Source organism: Phyllobates terribilis, unplaced genomic scaffold (assembly GCF_046119375.1).
Source record: "Phyllobates terribilis strain yellow unplaced genomic scaffold, ASM4611937v1 Scaffold_196__1_contigs__length_3587587, whole genome shotgun sequence".
Taxonomy (NCBI): domain Eukaryota; kingdom Metazoa; phylum Chordata; class Amphibia; order Anura; family Dendrobatidae; genus Phyllobates; species Phyllobates terribilis.
In genome coordinates, this window is record NW_027362956.1 from 3,377,753 (window position 1) to 3,396,621 (window position 18,869).

The 18,869-nt window shown below is 48.6% G+C and overlaps 10 non-coding genes and 1 pseudogene across 10 annotated transcripts; all 11 read left to right on the plus strand.

Moving 5' to 3' along the window:
* Positions 1-478: 478 nt before the first annotated feature.
* LOC141213344 (U2 spliceosomal RNA) lies at positions 479-669 on the plus strand. The gene has a single exon (XR_012282848.1). It is a non-coding gene; the product is annotated as a U2 spliceosomal RNA (small nuclear RNA).
* A 1,120-nt stretch (positions 670-1,789) lies between these two features.
* On the plus strand, positions 1,790-1,867 carry LOC141213541 (U2 spliceosomal RNA; annotated as a pseudogene).
* Positions 1,868-7,428: 5,561 nt separating this feature from the next.
* On the plus strand, positions 7,429-7,621 carry LOC141213519 (U2 spliceosomal RNA). Its single transcript, XR_012283017.1, has one exon. It is a non-coding gene; the product is annotated as a U2 spliceosomal RNA (small nuclear RNA).
* Positions 7,622-8,741: 1,120 nt separating this feature from the next.
* On the plus strand, positions 8,742-8,932 carry LOC141213345 (U2 spliceosomal RNA). Its single transcript, XR_012282849.1, has one exon. It is a non-coding gene; the product is annotated as a U2 spliceosomal RNA (small nuclear RNA).
* Positions 8,933-10,051: 1,119 nt separating this feature from the next.
* Positions 10,052-10,242, plus strand: LOC141213473 (U2 spliceosomal RNA). The gene has a single exon (XR_012282974.1). It is a non-coding gene; the product is annotated as a U2 spliceosomal RNA (small nuclear RNA).
* A 1,120-nt stretch (positions 10,243-11,362) lies between these two features.
* On the plus strand, positions 11,363-11,553 carry LOC141213346 (U2 spliceosomal RNA). The gene has a single exon (XR_012282850.1). It is a non-coding gene; the product is annotated as a U2 spliceosomal RNA (small nuclear RNA).
* A 1,119-nt stretch (positions 11,554-12,672) lies between these two features.
* LOC141213347 (U2 spliceosomal RNA) lies at positions 12,673-12,863 on the plus strand. Its single transcript, XR_012282851.1, has one exon. It is a non-coding gene; the product is annotated as a U2 spliceosomal RNA (small nuclear RNA).
* Positions 12,864-13,984: 1,121 nt separating this feature from the next.
* Positions 13,985-14,175, plus strand: LOC141213348 (U2 spliceosomal RNA). The gene has a single exon (XR_012282852.1). It is a non-coding gene; the product is annotated as a U2 spliceosomal RNA (small nuclear RNA).
* A 1,121-nt stretch (positions 14,176-15,296) lies between these two features.
* LOC141213349 (U2 spliceosomal RNA) lies at positions 15,297-15,487 on the plus strand. The gene has a single exon (XR_012282853.1). It is a non-coding gene; the product is annotated as a U2 spliceosomal RNA (small nuclear RNA).
* Positions 15,488-16,609: 1,122 nt separating this feature from the next.
* On the plus strand, positions 16,610-16,800 carry LOC141213350 (U2 spliceosomal RNA). The gene has a single exon (XR_012282854.1). It is a non-coding gene; the product is annotated as a U2 spliceosomal RNA (small nuclear RNA).
* A 1,123-nt stretch (positions 16,801-17,923) lies between these two features.
* On the plus strand, positions 17,924-18,114 carry LOC141213352 (U2 spliceosomal RNA). The gene has a single exon (XR_012282856.1). It is a non-coding gene; the product is annotated as a U2 spliceosomal RNA (small nuclear RNA).
* The last annotated feature ends 755 nt before the right edge of the window (positions 18,115-18,869 follow it).

The following is an 18,869-nucleotide window of genomic DNA, read 5'->3' on the forward strand; positions in this document are numbered from 1 at the left end:
TTCAGCCATCCAGGTATCCCGCCTGCAGTAGACGGAATGTGGCAATGGAACGCTGGCTGCGCGTGTCATAATAGGCTCTGAGCCTTTATATACCTGCGCACAGCAGCAGCCACCTTCAGTCTGCTGCTGGACAGCCAGCAGCAGCAGCAGCAGGAGAGGTAATTAATCAGCAACCCTCCTGCTAAGGGTAGACAGCTGCTCGTTCCACCCCCCCCCCCGCCTTAATTGGTTCTCCTCCCTTCCAACGGTGTTGAGGCGGGTGGGAACAGCCGGGGGTTGAGGGTACTGTGCTAAAAGAGGTGGAGTTATGCAGATCTAAAACGCGTGGATTGCAGCAGCAGCAAGCCGAAAAGTGCAGGCATGTGAGGGATCTAGAGGTTGACAGCATGTCTTCTTAACGGGAGTCCAGGTGGCCATCTCCACAAATGGACTTTTCAGAATCCTTGGGTGGCACCGTAGTCGGAAACCAATTCTGGTTATCGCTTCTCGGCCTTTTGGCTAAGATCAAGTGTAGTATCTGTTCTTATCAGTTTAATATCTGATACGTCCCCTATCTGGGGACCATATATTAAATGGATTTTTAGAACAGGGAGATGGAAAAAGAGCTTGCTCTGTCCACTCCACGCATTGACCTGGTATTGCAGTATCTCCAGGACCGGTGCACCCCTTCTTTAATGCAGTTTCTAAAATCAGAAAGAATTGAATTCAATGCTTTTTGTTCATTTTGCTTGTTTGTCGGATTTTGGGATGGACTCTTTGGCTTTGCTTTTCTTCTCCTCATTGGATTTTCCATGTTAAAAGTTGCAGAAGCCAGATGACAAGCTCATTTTGGTTCAACTTCAGCAACTGTGCATTGCATTGCCATGTAATGTAATGTAATGCAATGCTATCTATCTAGCTCTCCCTCTATACTTCCTTTTGGATAAACAGACATATTAGGCAAGCATTTTGGAGCTTTCACCTAAATAACTACAGGTGGTGAGATAAGCTGCACAATATAATTGACCTTTCAGTATATTGTTGCACACACACCATCTATTTAGCAAATGCCCTTGTTATCAACAGCAGCCTTTTAAACTCACCTGAGCTAACAGGTATGTGAGCTGGTTACTCTGCTGCGCTTAAAATTTCTTTTTTGGTTTGCTACAATGCCTTTTCTGAAACGTTGTCTCCCTCTGCTGGAACACTGACTTCTTTCATTTAATGCCTGCAGACTATAAAAGAGAAACCAACCCAAAAAGTTTGGTTGATTAGTCTGTGGCATTCTTTTAAACTGTTGCTTATGGCGGTCTCTGTGAGCTTCTCAGTGACATTCAGCCATCCAGGTATCCCGCCTGCAGTAGACGGAATGTGGCAATGGAACGCTGGCTGCGCGTGTCATAATAGGCTCTGAGCCTTTATATACCTGCGCACAGCAGCAGCCACCTTCAGTCTGCTGCTGGACAGCCAGCAGCAGCAGCAGCAGGAGAGGTAATTAATCAGCAACCCTCCTGCTAAGGGTAGACAGCTGCTCGTTCCACCCCCCCCCCGCCTTAATTGGTTCTCCTCCCTTCCAACGGTGTTGAGGCGGGTGGGAACAGCCGGGGGTTGAGGGTACTGTGCTAAAAGAGGTGGAGTTATGCAGATCTAAAACGCGTGGATTGCAGCAGCAGCAAGCCGAAAAGTGCAGGCATGTGAGGGATCTAGAGGTTGACAGCATGTCTTCTTAACGGGAGTCCAGGTGGCCATCTCCACAAATGGACTTTTCAGAATCCTTGGGTGGCACCGTAGTCGGAAACCAATTCTGGTTATCGCTTCTCGGCCTTTTGGCTAAGATCAAGTGTAGTATCTGTTCTTTTAAGAACACAAGAGCTACGATCTACACTTGACGAGAGCGATCGAACTCGGAAGGAGAAGAGCTTCGGAGCCCAGCTGACATCGGAGAAGGAAGGCGGATATCGGTGGGAGGAAGAAGCTCTAAAGAATCCAGAAGAAGACGAAGACTCGGAGAAGAATCGGGCTGTCCTGTGGAATCTTCGAGGAAGAAAATCATCGAGACAAAGACCTTTCGGGGAATTTGTCCAGAACACGACGGGAGAAGAATCTGCATAGCTCCACCCATTCCGGGAAGAGTTCCAGATCCAGCTCCAAGAAGTAACTGCAGGAGGAAAGCCATGGCAAGCGCTGCGAGGAAGGCCGAAAAGAAGAACCTGGAGCAGGGGACAGCCAGGAGGGCCCAGCCAGGAGCCGATTCTGACCCCAAGGACTCTGCCTCCACGACTGGCCAGCAGAAGGGACCCCAGAAGCCCCGCCATGAAGCTCCAGCCCTGGAGCCATGGATGCGGCAGACGGTGGCCCTGAAGCTGAAGGAAGTGGATGGGAGGGTGCCGGACATGTCCTCGGACGTGTTCTGCCAGAAGATGCTGCTGGATCGAGGCTTCTCCAGGTCGGACACCCTCAGCATCCAGACCTTCTTGACGGGGATCTTCTTCGTCACCTTCGCCACTGTGAACACCTGCAGGAGGTTCTGGGAAATGGTAAGCGCAAAAGGACCGGATAATTCTTTCTCTGCCTTTACAGGTAGCTGCCCTATCCAGAGGGACGAAAGGAGGATCACGGTCTCCATGCGCAACCCGCACACCCCAGGCCAAGACATCTGTACCTTCCTGAGACGCTTCTGTTTGGTTGTGAAGGAACCCTCTCACATCCTGAATGGACTCGGCTTCTGGACAGGTAAGTGGTCGGTGACCGTTAGACTTCACAGGGACCTGGCGTACTCAGACGGACTTCGGCACCTGCCCCCGACATTCTCCCTGGGCAACTCCTACGGCCTCATCTATTACCCGGACATGCCGCGGAACTGCAGGAGATGCGGCAAGAACGGCCACGAGATGAAGGACTGCAAGGAGGATGCCTGCAGGATTTGTCGAGTGACGGGACACAGCTCGAAGGACTGCCCGAAGAAGACGTCCTGCAACCTGTGTGGGCTGGCGGCTCATCTGTACAAGGATTGCCCCAAGCGTGAGAGATCCTGGGCATCGGTGGTTGCGACGACCCCAGCTCCGGAGGACAAGGCCCCGACGACCAGGCCTGTGAAGGTCAAGGACGCGACGACCAAGGCCCCAGCAGCCAAGGCCGAGACGACCAAGGCCAAAGCGGTCAAGGAGTCGGTGGCCAAAGCCCCAGCGACGGTCCCAGCAGCTCCGAAGCAGAAGAAAAAGTCAAAGGAGGGTAAGAGTTCTGTCACCCCTCTCTCGATCCCTCCCCCTGCCACCCCCGTCCAATCCCCCCCCACCCCGGCCACCCCTGCTGAGGATTCCACTTCCTCTTCCTCCTTCCCCTACTCCTCAGCAGGTGTCCTTTGCCCTGCCCCGGCAGCCACTCTCCCTCCCCAGACCATGGTAGCGGTGGAATTAACCTTTCCTCCACCCGCCGCTATCTATTCCGAGGAGGATTTTCCCCGTCTTGTCTCCCCAGTTCCAACCCGGGGAAAGAGGAAGGTGGAGGACAGCCCTGCTACTGAATCCTCCAAAAAGAAGATTCTGGATTTCGTAGGCGAAAAGGAGGATACCCTCCCTGAGCCAGAAGAGATGGAGCACATGGTTGAGACCCTGGTGGCCGAGCCAGAAGAGGAGGAACTGGTGGTCGCCGAGATCGAGGCCGCGCTGCTTGACCAGATGGAGGAAGAGGGTCTGCTGGTGATCCCGTCACCAGCAGTCAACACCGACGAGGGACCACCCGACCGGAGTGGTAACTAAGGTGTATTGCCTGCACTAACTTTTTCTTTTTTCCCTACATGATGGCTAATATTAACTTATTTTCCATTAATGTCAGGAGCATCAAGGACAAGTTCAGACGTCAGACTATTTATGCCTTCCTTACTTCCCAGTTGTGTGATGTTTATATGTTGCAGGAATGTTCCCTTCCCTCCTCTAGGTCCTTCAAACATCTGGCCAGGGAGTGGTCCCACGGTCCATCCTACTGGTCCGGTGGGGGTGACTGCAAGTCTGCGGGGGTCGCAATTCTGATCAGGGGGGGCGCATTCACGCTTGAGTCCGTCCAGGAGCTCATCTGCGGCAGGGCTCTTGTAGATGGCAACTGGGCGGGAGAACCTGTCAGGTTCATCAACGTGTATGCGTCCCCACTGAAGAATGAGCGTTTGGAGCTTTTCCAGACCCTGCGGCTTCAGCTTGCCACCACCAGGACCTTAGTGATGGCCGGGGATTTCAACTGTCCCATCGAGGAGGATGGTCGTAGTTCTGGCACATCTGCCAAGTTGGACATCACGTCCAAGCTGCTCATCGAGATGGTAACCGAGGCCTCTCTTCAGGACGTGGTGGGCTCCATGGGGAGAGGCTCCACGAACTATTCGTGGAGCCGACCCGATGGCTCACTCCGCTCCAGGATTGACTTTGTGTTCACCTCTCGGGCAGTCAGGCAGAGTAGGCACTCGATGGTCCCCTGCTTCTTCTCCGACCACAGAGCCATTCACTTACAAGGTGTCCTCGGCGACGGTTTTCCGTCCGGCCCCGGCTCCTGGAAGCTGAATTGTGCTCTGCTGGCTCAGGATGAAGTCGTGGAGGAGCTGAGAGCAGCCTACACAATGTGGCAGTCCTACAAGGGTAGCTTCCAAACAGTCTCTGATTGGTGGGAATATGTTAAACTTGAGTTTCGCTGTTTCTTTCAGGCCAAGGGTCGACAACAGGCGTGTGAGAAGAGGAGGGACTTCAGAGGGCTGCAGCGCGAGCTGCGGTCGCTGCAGGACCTTCTTCACTGCGGCTGGGACGTGAGGGAGGAGCTGGAGGAGACCAAGAAGAGCCTGAAAAGGCACTTTGAGGAGGAGTCCAAGCGAATCGTCTTCCGTTCCAAAGTGGAGAATCTGGAGAAGGGTGAGAAATGTAACTCATTCTTTTTCAGGAAACTTCATGCCGGTCACACGCCCCTGAACGAGCTGCGAGACGAGAGCGGAAACATGCGACGTGGGAAGGAGGACGTGATGAGGGTCGTCAGCGACTTCTACAGCGAACTCTACTCCCACAAGACTACCGACCCCGACGCTGCTGATAAGTTCCTGTCAGGTATCACTAACCATCTTGATCCTGCAGGCACGGCAGCCTTGGACAAACCTCTGATGGTGGGCGAATTGCTCTCTGCCGCTAAATCCTTTAGGACCGGCAGGACGCCGGGCAGTGATGGTCTTCCAGCGGAGCTCTATGTAGCGCTGGGAGACCTCATCTGTCCGGACCTGTTGGACCTGTACGAGGAGATGGTGGTGGAGGGTAGAATGCCTCCATCTTTGAGGGAAGGAATGGTCACGATCCTGTACAAGCGGAAGGGAGAGAGGTGCGACCTGAGGAATTGGCGTCCCATCACTCTGCTCAACGTGGACTACAAGATCCTGGCCAAGACGATGGCGACACGACTTAAGACGGTCATCGGACGGATCATCCACCCGGACCAGACCTGCGGCATCCCTGGACGTCGCATCGCAGACAGCCTCGCTCTCGTGCGGGACACGGTCGAGTACATCAAGGTCCGCCGCGCACACGCGGCCCTGGTCTCCTTGGATCAGGAGAAGGCCTTCGACCGGGTTTCCCACGAGTTCATGGGCCGAGCTCTGCACCGGTTAGGTTTGGGTAACATGTTTTGTTCGTATGTCCGTCTGATGTATTTTGATATCCACAGCTCGGTGTTGGTGAACGGCTGGAAGACTGACCCCTTCCCTGTCCTCTCTGGGGTCAGACAAGGCTGCCCTCTATCACCTCTTCTTTTTGTTTGTGTTATAGAACTCTTCGCAGAGGCTATCCGGCAGAATGGAGAGATCAGAGGGATCACCGCACCGGGTCCGGGACGACACGAGGTCAAGTGCTCGCTCTACATGGACGACGTCACCGTCTTCTGCGCTGATCGTGGTTCAGTCGACGCCCTCGTCCAGACGTGTGAGAGGTTCGGCCGGGCTTCAGGGGCCAAAGTCAACTGCAGGAAGTCGGAAGCCATGCTCTTCGGGGATTGGCAGCCGGCCTCCTCCGCCCCCTTCCCCTTCAACATTCAACCGGATTTCCTCAAGGTGCTGGGAGTCTGGTTCGGGAAGGAAGGAGCGGCCCTCAAGTCCTGGCAAGAACGCTTGGCCAAGGTGAAGCAACGGATCGGACTCTGGAGCCTCAGACACCTCACTTGTGAGGGTAAGGCACTCGTCCTGCGTAATGAGGTCCTGCCCGTCTTGCAGTACACGGCGCAGGCCTGGCCCCCACACGTCACTGTGTGCAGGGCCATTACCAGGACAGTGTTTCACTTTGTCTGGGGATCCAAGATGGACAGAGTCAGGCGGGCCGTCATGTACAAGGAGCCTCGCAAGGGTGGGAAGGGCGTTCCAGATATCCCCACCCTCCTGCGATCCTCTTTTGTGTGTGATTGTGTCCGCCGGACTTTGCAAGTCAAGAATGGCTCCGCGGGCAGGTCCATGTCTCGCTTCTTCCTGCTTCCTCTTTGGAGGCGACTCGGCTGGGACAAGTGGGACAGCTCCTTCCCCTACAACTGGACGACGCCATGGTTCTACGGAGACGTCGTTCGATTTGTGGGGGAACATCAACTGGAGGGACTCAAGCCCGACTTGTGGAAGCCCAAAACTATCCACAAGCTCATCAGAGCCAAGGATGACATGGAGAACATCACAGGACTTCACCAGGACACGCTGGAGACTGTGTGGACAAATGTGTCGTCTGACAGGCTGACCAACGGGCACAAGGACTTGTCGTGGATGGCGATTCAGGGCGGACTGCCCGTCCGGTCATTCATGCATGCCCGGAACCTGTGCAAGACCCGGTACTGCCCAAGGTGCCCCTTCGTGGAGGAAACATCTTTGCACACTTTTTGGGACTGCGGATTTGCACAGCGCCTGTTGACTGCCCTTGAGGACGACCTGAGGAACTCTGTCCCCAGGGCGAGCCTATCGCACCATTCTGTGCTTTACGGACTCTTCCCTGGGGTTTATACCGTCGGAGCCATCCAGGAGGCTTGGCGCCTTATGAACTGCTTCAAGGATGCCGTTTGGGTTGCCAGGAACCGGCTCATCTTGAGGAGGGAGAGGATGTCCATCCAGGACTGCCGCAGGCTGATCCACAGCCTGCTCAGAGACTATTCCATCGTGGACGGTCCGGAGGACGAGGATGAGGACTAAACCCCTCCTCCCCCTCTCCCCTTATGTGTCTTGTCTTTCAATAAAGCTTCGGGCCTGTGATTTTCCCCTCCCCATCCCCTTTTTTCCAATCCCCATCCCTTATCACGGTTCGTCGTACTGTATTGATTGACATGCTTTTTCTTTCAGATTGAGTGTTTTGTGTAGCATAGGGGTGTGATGTGTCTAGTTAGTGCGTCGTATCCTCATGCTATGTAAATATGATGTAGAATTCTGTGTGTACTGGGCTGCGGCACTGTACACTGTCTGTTAACTTATTTTTTGTGCTAATAAAAGATATATTCAATCAAAAAATCTGTTCTTATCAGTTTAATATCTGATACGTCCCCTATCTGGGGACCATATATTAAATGGATTTTTAGAACAGGGAGATGGAAAAAGAGCTTGCTCTGTCCACTCCACGCATTGACCTGGTATTGCAGTATCTCCAGGACCGGTGCACCCCTTCTTTAATGCAGTTTCTAAAATCAGAAAGAATTGAATTCAATGCTTTTTGTTCATTTTGCTTGTTTGTCGGATTTTGGGATGGACTCTTTGGCTTTGCTTTTCTTCTCCTCATTGGATTTTTCATGTTAAAAGTTGCAGAAGCCAGATGACAAGCTCATTTTGGTTCAACTTCAGCAACTGTGCATTGCATTGCCATGTAATGTAATGTAATGCAATGCTATCTATCTAGCTCTCCCTCTATACTTCCTTTTGGATAAACAGACATATTAGGCAAGCATTTTGGAGCTTTCACCTAAATAACTACAGGTGGTGAGATAAGCTGCACAATATAATTGACCTTTCAGTGTATTGTTGCACACACACCATCTATTTAGCAAATGCCCTTGTTATCAACAGCAGCCTTTTAAACTCACCTGAGCTAACAAGTATGTGAGCTGGTTACTCTGCTGCGCTTAAAATTTCTTTTTTGGTTTGCTACAATGCCTTTTCTGAAACGTTGTCTCCCTCTGCTGGAACACTGACTTCTTTCATTTAATGCCTGCAGACTATAAAAGAGAAACCAACCCAAAAAGTTTGGTTGATTAGTCTGTGGCATTCTTTTAAACTGTTGCTTATGGCGGTCTCTGTGAGCTTCTCAGTGACATTCAGCCATCCAGGTATCCCGCCTGCAGTAGACGGAATGTGGCAATGGAACGCTGGCTGCGCGTGTCATAATAGGCTCTGAGCCTTTATATACCTGCGCACAGCAGCAGCCACCTTCAGTCTGCTGCTGGACAGCCAGCAGCAGCAGCAGCAGGAGAGGTAATTAATCAGCAACCCTCCTGCTAAGGGTAGACAGCTGCTCGTTCCACCCCCCCCCCGCCTTAATTGGTTCTCCTCCCTTCCAACGGTGTTGAGGCGGGTGGGAACAGCCGGGGGTTGAGGGTACTGTGCTAAAAGAGGTGGAGTTATGCAGATCTAAAACGCGTGGATTGCAGCAGCAGCAAGCCGAAAAGTGCAGGCATGTGAGGGATCTAGAGGTTGACAGCATGTCTTCTTAACGGGAGTCCAGGTGGCCATCTCCACAAATGGACTTTTCAGAATCCTTGGGTGGCACCGTAGTCGGAAACCAATTCTGGTTATCGCTTCTCGGCCTTTTGGCTAAGATCAAGTGTAGTATCTGTTCTTATCAGTTTAATATCTGATACGTCCCCTATCTGGGGACCATATATTAAATGGATTTTTAGAACAGGGAGATGGAAAAAGAGCTTGCTCTGTCCACTCCACGCATTGACCTGGTATTGCAGTATCTCCAGGACCGGTGCACCCCTTCTTTAATGCAGTTTCAAAGTCAGAAAGAATTGAATTCAATGCTTTTTGTTCATTTTGCTTGTTTGTCGGATTTTGGGATGGACTCTTTGGCTTTGCTTTTCTTCTCCTCATTGGATTTTTCATGTTAAAAGTTGCAGAAGCCAGATGACAAGCTCATTTTGGTTCAACTTCAGCAACTATGCATTGCATTGCCATGTAATGTAATGTAATGCAATGCTATCTATCTAGCTCTCCCTCTATACTTCCTTTTGGATAAACAGACATATTAGGCAAGCATTTTGGAGCTTTCACCTAAATAACTACAGGTGGTGAGATAAGCTGCACAATATAATTGACCTTTCAGTATATTGTTGCACACACACCATCTATTTAGCAAATGCCCTTGTTATCAACAGCAGCCTTTTAAACTCACCTGAGCTAACAGGTATGTGAGCTGGTTACTCTGCTGCGCTTAAAATTTCTTTTTTGGTTTGCTACAATGCCTTTTCTGAAACGTTGTCTCCCTCTGCTGGAACACTGACTTCTTTCATTTAATGCCTGCAGACTATAAAAGAGAAACCAACCCAAAAAGTTTGGTTGATTAGTCTGTGGCATTCTTTTAAACTGTTGCTTATGGCGGTCTCTGTGAGCTTCTCAGTGACATTCAGCCATCCAGGTATCCCGCCTGCAGTAGACGGAATGTGGCAATGGAACGCTGGCTGCGCGTGTCATAATAGGCTCTGAGCCTTTATATACCTGCGCACAGCAGCAGCCACCTTCAGTCTGCTGCTGGACAGCCAGCAGCAGCAGCAGCAGGAGAGGTAATTAATCAGCAACCCTCCTGCTAAGGGTAGACAGCTGCTCGTCCCCCCCCCCCCCCGCCTTAATTGGTTCTCCTCCCTTCCAACGGTGTTGAGGCGGGTGGGAACAGCCGGGGGTTGAGGGTACTGTGCTAAAAGAGGTGGAGTTATGCAGATCTAAAACGCGTGGATTGCAGCAGCAGCAAGCCGAAAAGTGCAGGCATGTGAGGGATCTAGAGGTTGACAGCATGTCTTCTTAACGGGAGTCCAGGTGGCCATCTCCACAAATGGACTTTTCAGAATCCTTGGGTGGCACCGTAGTCGGAAACCAATTCTGGTTATCGCTTCTCGGCCTTTTGGCTAAGATCAAGTGTATTATCTGTTCTTATCAGTTTAATATCTGATACGTCCCCTATCTGGGGACCATATATTAAATGGATTTTTAGAACAGGGAGATGGAAAAAGAGCTTGCTCTGTCCACTCCACGCATTGACCTGGTATTGCAGTATCTCCAGGACCGGTGCACCCCTTCTTTAATGCAGTTTCTAAAATCAGAAAGAATTGAATTCAATGCTTTTTGTTCATTTTGCTTGTTTGTCGGATTTTGGGATGGACTCTTTGGCTTTGCTTTTCTTCTCCTCATTGGATTTTTCATGTTAAAAGTTGCAGAAGCCAGATGACAAGCTCATTTTGGTTCAACTTCAGCAACTGTGCATTGCATTGCCATGTAATGTAATGTAATGCAATGCTATCTATCTAGCTCTCCCTCTATACTTCCTTTTGGATAAACAGACATATTAGGCAAGCATTTTGGAGCTTTCACCTAAATAACTACAGGTGGTGAGATAAGCTGCACAATATAATTGACCTTTCAGTATATTGTTGCACACACACCATCTATTTAGCAAATGCCCTTGTTATCAACAGCAGCCTTTTAAACTCACCTGAGCTAACAGGTATGTGAGCTGGTTACTCTGCTGCGCTTAAAATTTCTTTTTTGGTTTGCTACAATGCCTTTTCTGAAACGTTGTCTCCCTCTGCTGGAACACTGACTTCTTTCATTTAATGCCTGCAGACTATAAAAGAGAAACCAACCCAAAAAGTTTGGTTGATTAGTCTGTGGCATTCTTTTAAACTGTTGCTTATGGCGGTCTCTGTGAGCTTCTCAGTGACATTCAGCCATCCAGGTATCCCGCCTGCAGTAGACGGAATGTGGCAATGGAACGCTGGCTGCGCGTGTCATAATAGGCTCTGAGCCTTTATATACCTGCGCACAGCAGCAGCCACCTTCAGTCTGCTGCTGGACAGCCAGCAGCAGCAGCAGCAGGAGAGGTAATTAATCAGCAACCCTCCTGCTAAGGGTAGACAGCTGCTCGTTCCACCCCCCCCCCGCCTTAATTGGTTCTCCTCCCTTCCAACGGTGTTGAGGCGGGTGGGAACAGCCGGGGGTTGAGGGTACTGTGCTAAAAGAGGTGGAGTTATGCAGATCTAAAACGCGTGGATTGCAGCAGCAGCAAGCCGAAAAGTGCAGGCATGTGAGGGATCTAGAGGTTGACAGCATGTCTTCTTAACGGGAGTCCAGGTGGCCATCTCCACAAATGGACTTTTCAGAATCCTTGGGTGGCACCGTAGTCGGAAACCAATTCTGGTTATCGCTTCTCGGCCTTTTGGCTAAGATCAAGTGTAGTATCTGTTCTTATCAGTTTAATATCTGATACGTCCCCTATCTGGGGACCATATATTAAATGGATTTTTAGAACAGGGAGATGGAAAAAGAGCTTGCTCTGTCCACTCCACGCATTGACCTGGTATTGCAGTATCTCCAGGACCGGTGCACCCCTTCTTTAATGCAGTTTCTAAAATCAGAAAGAATTGAATTCAATGCTTTTTGTTCATTTTGCTTGTTTGTCGGATTTTGGGATGGACTCTTTGGCTTTGCTTTTCTTCTCCTCATTGGATTTTTCATGTTAAAAGTTGCAGAAGCCAGATGACAAGCTCATTTTGGTTCAACTTCAGCAACTGTGCATTGCATTGCCATGTAATGTAATGTAATGCAATGCTATCTATCAAGCTCTCCCTCTATACTTCCTTTTGGATAAACAGACATATTAGGCAAGCATTTTGGAGCTTTCACCTAAATAACTACAGGTGGTGAGATAAGCTGCACAATATAATTGACCTTTCAGTATATTGTTGCACACACACCATCTATTTAGCAAATGCCCTTGTTATCAACAGCAGCCTTTTAAACTTACCTGAGCTAACAGGTATGTGAGCTGGTTACTCTGCTGCGCTTAAAATTTCTTTTTTGGTTTGCTACAATGCCTTTTCTGAAACGTTGTCTCCCTCTGCTGGAACACTGACTTCTTTCATTTAATGCCTGCAGACTATAAAAGAGAAACCAACCCAAAAAGTTTGGTTGATTAGTCTGTGGCATTCTTTTAAACTGTTGCTTATGGCGGTCTCTGTGAGCTTCTCAGTGACATTCAGCCATCCAGGTATCCCGCCTGCAGTAGACGGAATGTGGCAATGGAACGCTGGCTGCGCGTGTCATAATAGGCTCTGAGCCTTTATATACCTGCGCACAGCAGCAGCCACCTTCAGTCTGCTGCTGGACAGCCAGCAGCAGCAGCAGCAGGAGAGGTAATTAATCAGCAACCCTCCTGCTAAGGGTAGACAGCTGCTCGTTCCACCCCCCCCCGCCTTAATTGGTTCTCCTCCCTTCCAACGGTGTTGAGGCGGGTGGGAACAGCCGGGGGTTGAGGGTACTGTGCTAAAAGAGGTGGAGTTATGCAGATCTAAAACGCGTGGATTGCAGCAGCAGCAAGCCGAAAAGTGCAGGCATGTGAGGGATCTAGAGGTTGACAGCATGTCTTCTTAACGGGAGTCCAGGTGGCCATCTCCACAAATGGACTTTTCAGAATCCTTGGGTGGCACCGTAGTCGGAAACCAATTCTGGTTATCGCTTCTCGGCCTTTTGGCTAAGATCAAGTGTAGTATCTGTTCTTATCAGTTTAATATCTGATACGTCCCCTATCTGGGGACCATATATTAAATGGATTTTTAGAACAGGGAGATGGAAAAAGAGCTTGCTCTGTCCACTCCACGCATTGACCTGGTATTGCAGTATCTCCAGGACCGGTGCACCCCTTCTTTAATGCAGTTGCTAAAATCAGAAAGAATTGAATTCAATGCTTTTTGTTCATTTTGCTTGTTTGTCGGATTTTGGGATGGACTCTTTGGCTTTGCTTTTCTTCTCCTCATTGGATTTTTCATGTTAAAAGTTGCAGAAGCCAGATGACAAGCTCATTTTGGTTCAACTTCAGCAACTGTGCATTGCATTGCCATGTAATGTAATGTAATGCAATGCTATCTATCTAGCTCTCCCTCTATACTTCCTTTTGGATAAACAGACATATTAGGCAAGCATTTTGGAGCTTTCACCTAAATAACTACAGGTGGTGAGATAAGCTGCACAATATAATTGACCTTTCAGTATATTGTTGCACACACACCATCTATTTAGCAAATGCCCTTGTTATCAACAGCAGCCTTTTAAACTCACCTGAGCTAACAGGTATGTGAGCTGGTTACTCTGCTGCGCTTAAAATTTCTTTTTTGGTTTGCTACAATGCCTTTTCTGAAACGTTGTCTCCCTCTGCTGGAACACTGACTTCTTTCATTTAATGCCTGCAGACTATAAAAGAGAAACCAACCCAAAAAGTTTGGTTGATTAGTCTGTGGCATTCTTTTAAACTGTTGCTTATGGCGGTCTCTGTGAGCTTCTCAGTGACATTCAGCCATCCAGGTATCCCGCCTGCAGTAGACGGAATGTGGCAATGGAACGCTGGCTGCGCGTGTCATAATAGGCTCTGAGCCTTTATATACCTGCGCACAGCAGCAGCCACCTTCAGTCTGCTGCTGGACAGCCAGCAGCAGCAGCAGCAGGAGAGGTAATTAATCAGCAACCCTCCTGCTAAGGGTAGACAGCTGCTCGTTCCACCCCCCCCCCCGCCTTAATTGGTTCTCCTCCCTTCCAACGGTGTTGAGGCGGGTGGGAACAGCCGGGGGTTGAGGGTACTGTGCTAAAAGAGGTGGAGTTATGCAGATCTAAAACGCGTGGATTGCAGCAGCAGCAAGCCGAAAAGTGCAGGCATGTGAGGGATCTAGAGGTTGACAGCATGTCTTCTTAACGGGAGTCCAGGTGGCCATCTCCACAAATGGACTTTTCAGAATCCTTGGGTGGCACCGTAGTCGGAAACCAATTCTGGTTATCGCTTCTCGGCCTTTTGGCTAAGATCAAGTGTAGTATCTGTTCTTATCAGTTTAATATCTGATACGTCCCCTATCTGGGGACCATATATTAAATGGATTTTTAGAACAGGGAGATGGAAAAAGAGCTTGCTCTGTCCACTCCACGCATTGACCTGGTATTGCAGTATCTCCAGGACCGGTGCACCCCTTCTTTAATGCAGTTTCTAAAATCAGAAAGAATTGAATTCAATGCTTTTTGTTCATTTTGCTTGTTTGTCGGATTTTGGGATGGACTCTTTGGCTTTGCTTTTCTTCTCCTCATTGGATTTTTCATGTTAAAAGTTGCAGAAGCCAGATGACAAGCTCATTTTGGTTCAACTTCAGCAACTGTGCATTGCATTGCCATGTAATGTAATGTAATGCAATGCTATCTATCTAGCTCTCCCTCTATACTTCCTTTTGGATAAACAGACATATTAGGCAAGCATTTTGGAGCTTTCACCTAAATAACTACAGGTGGTGAGATAAGCTGCACAATATAATTGACCTTTCAGTATATTGTTGCACACACACCATCTATTTAGCAAATGCCCTTGTTATCAACAGCAGCCTTTTAAACTCACCTGAGCTAACAGGTATGTGAGCTGGTTACTCTGCTGCGCTTAAAATTTCTTTTTTGGTTTGCTACAATGCCTTTTCTGAAACGTTGTCTCCCTCTGCTGGAACACTGACTTCTTTCATTTAATGCCTGCAGACTATAAAAGAGAAACCAACCCAAAAAGTTTGGTTGATTAGTCTGTGGCATTCTTTTAAACTGTTGCTTATGGCGGTCTCTGTGAGCTTCTCAGTGACATTCAGCCATCCAGGTATCCCGCCTGCAGTAGACGGAATGTGGCAATGGAACGCTGGCTGCGCGTGTCATAATAGGCTCTGAGCCTTTATATACCTGCGCACAGCAGCAGCCACCTTCAGTCTGCTGCTGGACAGCCAGCAGCAGCAGCAGCAGGAGAGGTAATTAATCAGCAACCCTCCTGCTAAGGGTAGACAGCTGCTCGTTCCACCCCCCCCCCCGCCTTAATTGGTTCTCCTCCCTTCCAACGGTGTTGAGGCGGGTGGGAACAGCCGGGGGTTGAGGGTACTGTGCTAAAAGAGGTGGAGTTATGCAGATCTAAAACGCGTGGATTGCAGCAGCAGCAAGCCGAAAAGTGCAGGCATGTGAGGGATCTAGAGGTTGACAGCATGTCTTCTTAACGGGAGTCCAGGTGGCCATCTCCACAAATGGACTTTTCAGAATCCTTGGGTGGCACCGTAGTCGGAAACCAATTCTGGTTATCGCTTCTCGGCCTTTTGGCTAAGATCAAGTGTAGTATCTGTTCTTATCAGTTTAATATCTGATACGTCCCCTATCTGGGGACCATATATTAAATGGATTTTTAGAACAGGGAGATGGAAAAAGAGCTTGCTCTGTCCACTCCACGCATTGACCTGGTATTGCAGTATCTCCAGGACCGGTGCACCCCTTCTTTAATGCAGTTTCTAAAATCAGAAAGAATTGAATTCAATGCTTTTTGTTCATTTTGCTTGTTTGTCGGATTTTGGGATGGACTCTTTGGCTTTGCTTTTCTTCTCCTCATTGGATTTTTCATGTTAAAAGTTGCAGAAGCCAATTGACAAGCTCATTTTGGTTCAACTTCAGCAACTGTGCATTGCATTGCCATGTAATGTAATGTAATGCAATGCTATCTATCTAGCTCTCCCTCTATACTTCCTTTTGGATAAACAGACATATTAGGCAAGCATTTTGGAGCTTTCACCTAAATAACTACAGGTGGTGAGATAAGCTGCACAATATAATTGACCTTTCAGTATATTGTTGCACACACACCATCTATTTAGCAAATGCCCTTGTTATCAACAGCAGCCTTTTAAACTCACCTGAGCTAACAGGTATGTGAGCTGGTTACTCTGCTGCGCTTAAAATTTCTTTTTTGGTTTGCTACAATGCCTTTTCTGAAACGTTGTCTCCCTCTGCTGGAACACTGACTTCTTTCATTTAATGCCTGCAGACTATAAAAGAGAAACCAACCCAAAAAGTTTGGTTGATTAGTCTGTGGCATTCTTTTAAACTGTTGCTTATGGCGGTCTCTGTGAGCTTCTCAGTGACATTCAGCCATCCAGGTATCCCGCCTGCAGTAGACGGAATGTGGCAATGGAACGCTGGCTGCGCGTGTCATAATAGGCTCTGAGCCTTTATATACCTGCGCACAGCAGCAGCCACCTTCAGTCTGCTGCTGGACAGCCAGCAGCAGCAGCAGCAGGAGAGGTAATTAATCAGCAACCCTCCTGCTAAGGGTAGACAGCTGCTCGTTCCACCCCCCCCCCCCGCCTTAATTGGTTCTCCTCCCTTCCAACGGTGTTGAGGCGGGTGGGAACAGCCGGGGGTTGAGGGTACTGTGCTAAAAGAGGTGGAGTTATGCAGATCTAAAACGCGTGGATTGCAGCAGCAGCAAGCCGAAAAGTGCAGGCATGTGAGGGATCTAGAGGTTGACAGCATGTCTTCTTAACGGGAGTCCAGGTGGCCATCTCCACAAATGGACTTTTCAGAATCCTTGGGTGGCACCGTAGTCGGAAACCAATTCTGGTTATCGCTTCTCGGCCTTTTGGCTAAGATCAAGTGTAGTATCTGTTCTTATCAGTTTAATATCTGATACGTCCCCTATCTGGGGACCATATATTAAATGGATTTTTAGAACAGGGAGATGGAAAAAGAGCTTGCTCTGTCCACTCCACGCATTGACCTGGTATTGCAGTATCTCCAGGACCGGTGCACCCCTTCTTTAATGCAGTTTCTAAAATCAGAAAGAATTGAATTCAATGCTTTTTGTTCATTTTGCTTGTTTGTCGGATTTTGGGATGGACTCTTTGGCTTTGCTTTTCTTCTCCTCATTGGATTTTTCATGTTAAAAGTTGCAGAAGCCAGATGACAAGCTCATTTTGGTTCAACTTCAGCAACTGTGCATTGCATTGCCATGTAATGTAATGTAATGCAATGCTATCTATCTAGCTCTCCCTCTATACTTCCTTTTGGATAAACAGACATATTAGGCAAGCATTTTGGAGCTTTCACCTAAATAACTACAGGTGGTGAGATAAGCTGCACAATATAATTGACCTTTCAGTATATTGTGGCACACACACCATCTATTTAGCAAATGCCCTTGTTATCAACAGCAGCCTTTTAAACTCACCTGAGCTAACAGGTATGTGAGCTGGTTACTCTGCTGCGCTTAAAATTTCTTTTTTGGTTTGCTACAATGCCTTTTCTGAAACGTTGTCTCCCTCTGCTGGAACACTGACTTCTTTCATTTAATGCCTGCAGACTATAAAAGAGAAACCAACCCAAAAAGTTTGGTTGATTAGTCTGTGGCATTCTTTTAAACTGTTGCTTATGGCGGTCTCTGTGAGCTTCTCAGTGACATTCAGCCATCCAGGTATCCCGCCTGCAGTAGACGGAATGTGGCAATGGAACGCTGGCTGCGCGTGTCATAATAGGCTCTGAGCCTTTATATACCTGCGCACAGCAGCAGCCACCTTCAGTCTGCTGCTGGACAGCCAGCAGCAGCAGCAGCAGCAGGAGAGGTAATTAATCAGCAACCCTCCTGCTAAGGGTAGACAGCTGCTCGTTCCACCCCCCCCCCGCCTTAATTGGTTCTCCTCCCTTCCAACGGTGTTGAGGCGGGTGGGAACAGCCGGGGGTTGAGGGTACTGTGCTAAAAGAGGTGGAGTTATGCAGATCTAAAACGCGTGGATTGCAGCAGCAGCAAGCCGAAAAGTGCAGGCATGTGAGGGATCTAGAGGTTGACAGCATGTCTTCTTAACGGGAGTCCAGGTGGCCATCTCCACAAATGGACTTTTCAGAATCCTTGGGTGGCACCGTAGTCGGAAACCAATTCTGGTTATCGCTTCTCGGCCTTTTGGCTAAGATCAAGTGTAGTATCTGTTCTTATCAGTTTAATATCTGATACGTCCCCTATCTGGGGACCATATATTAAATGGATTTTTAGAACAGGGAGATGGAAAAAGAGCTTGCTCTGTCCACTCCACGCATTGACCTGGTATTGCAGTATCTCCAGGACCGGTGCACCCCTTCTTTAATGCAGTTTCTAAAATCAGAAAGAATTGAATTCAATGCTTTTTGTTCATTTTGCTTGTTTGTCGGATTTTGGGATGGACTCTTTGGCTTTGCTTTTCTTCTCCTCATTGGATTTTTCATGTGAAAAGTTGCAGAAGCCAGATGACAAGCTCATTTTGGTTCAACTTCAGCAACTGTGCATTGCATTGCCATGTAATGTAATGTAATGCAATGCTATCTATCTAGCTCTCCCTCTATACTTCCTTTTGGATAAACAGACATATTAGGCAAGCATTTTGGAGCTTTCACCTAAATAACTACAGGTGGTGAGATAAGCTGCACAATATAATTGACCTTTCAGTATATTGTTGCACACACACCATCTATTTAGCAAATGCCCTTGTTATCAACAGCAGCCTTTTAAACTCACCTGAGCTAACAGGTATGTGAGCTGGTTACTCTGCTGCGCTTAAAATTTCTTTTTTGGTTTGCTACAATGCCTTTTCTGAAACGTTGTCTCCCTCTGCTGGAACACTGACTTCTTTCATTTAATGCCTGCAGACTATAAAAGAGAAACCAACCCAAAAAGTTTGGTTGATTAGTCTGTGGCATTCTTTTAAACTGTTGCTTATGGCGGTCTCTGTGAGCTTCTCAGTGACATTCAGCCATCCAGGTATCCCGCCTGCAGTAGACGGAATGTGGCAATGGAACGCTGGCTGCGCGTGTCATAATAGGCTCTGAGCCTTTATATACCTGCGCACAGCAGCAGCCA